The sequence below is a fragment of the Bos taurus genome, chromosome 15 (genome assembly GCF_002263795.3).
Source record: "Bos taurus isolate L1 Dominette 01449 registration number 42190680 breed Hereford chromosome 15, ARS-UCD2.0, whole genome shotgun sequence".
Taxonomy (NCBI): Eukaryota; Metazoa; Chordata; class Mammalia; order Artiodactyla; family Bovidae; genus Bos; species Bos taurus.
Window position 1 is genome coordinate 71,896,273 of NC_037342.1, and position 1,743 is coordinate 71,898,015.

A 1,743-nucleotide genomic window follows, 5' to 3' on the forward strand; every position below is an offset into this window, starting at 1 on the left:
AAATACTTTCTGTTTACAGGAGCTGCTTTATGTTCTTTGTATGGTGACAACCTACTTAAGAGAACTCATGTCCTGTGTAGGAGTATTTTGCTCTCGGCTTTAAAGGGCTTGTACTCAGCCTGTCAGAGAAAGGAAACCCAATCTCATTTTCACTGAATACACACTGCAGGAACATTACTCTGATATGAAGCAGAGCTTGAAAATGGAGAAACAATTGTTGTTGCTAATCAGACACAAATTTCATGTAGAGACAATTGCTTTTTTTTTTTCTGCACAAATAATATACTCACTCATTAAATTCAGTCACACTCTCAACACAATCTGATCAGAAGCCATTCTTAGCCCAAGATGCCTCAGAAATGCTGGCTTATGTTACACAAGAACACACTTCCTATCTACTTCTCTCTGACGCGAGAGAGATGAAGGAAACAAAGCAGCTACCATTCACAAAGCGTGCAGTAATAGCCGAAACTTATTGAACATTCATTGTGTACCAGGTATTGTGATAGGTGTTTATTTCTTTTTTCATTCTAGAACAAGCCAAAGAAGTGTATACTGTGAGGCCAGTGTCATTGATAAAATTAAATAACTGATCCAAGCTCACACTGTTAAAAATAGCAGTAGAGGGTTCAAATGTAGTCCGTTTAGATGGCAAAGGCTGTGTACTCTCTCTACATACCAGATGGCTTACAAAAAAGGTACGAATTGCCTGCTCATCATCCATGTGAATAATCCACATCCACGTAACTTCAAAAATAAAATATATAGCATATTAGAAAGTGATACAGGCTATAAGGGATGAAAGGAGCAGAGGAAACAAGAAGGGTATATGTAGTGAGTGAAAGCTGGACACAGTTTTGAACTGAGTGATCAGGATGTGAGAAATTGTAAAGGTAACATTTAAACACATATTGGAAGAAGACAATGGAGTTTGATAGGCAGAAATCGGAGGGAGAGTGCTTGGAAGAAGCGGGGAGCAACTCGTGCCAAGACAATGAGGCAGGACGGTGGCTTGTATGTTTGGAGCAGGTAGGTCTGGAGGAGAATGGGCGACCGGGTGAACAGATGGAGCTGAGCTTGGAGAAGTAACATAGGCTAACAGAAAGCACTGGGCTTTCACTACGCATAAGATGGGAACCTTGAAAAGTCTGGGGCTATGAAAAGACATTATCTGACTCTGAAAAAGAATCACTCTGGCTGCTATATTGAGAATTGAATATATTGGGAGTGAAATGAACATAGAGAGACGTGTGAGAATGCTCATCCAGGGTAATAACAAGTGGTAAAAGCCTGGGTATAGTGTGAAGGTGGGACAAATAGGGTTTTCACTGAGACCTGATGTGTGAGAGTGAAATCCAGGATCGTCCAAGATTTGTGGTCTCAAAAAATTGAAGGCTAGAACTTTCGTAATACATTGATAAAGCCTGCAGATGGAACAGGATTCCCTCATGGCTCAAACAGTATAGGGGAGTTTGGGGGAGAATGGATACATGTTTTTGTATGGCTGAGTCCCTTTGCTGTCCACCTAAAACTAACACAACATTGTTAATTGGCTATGCGTGCTCAGTCGCTTCTTTGTGACCCTATGGACTGTAGCCCACAGGGCTCCTCTGTCCATGGGATTCTCCAGGCAAGAATACTGGAGATTGCCATACAGGTTGGCATGCCCTCCTCCAGGGGATCTTCCTGACTCCAAGAGTAAACCTGGGTCTCCTGTGTCTCAGGCATTGCAGGCAGATTCTT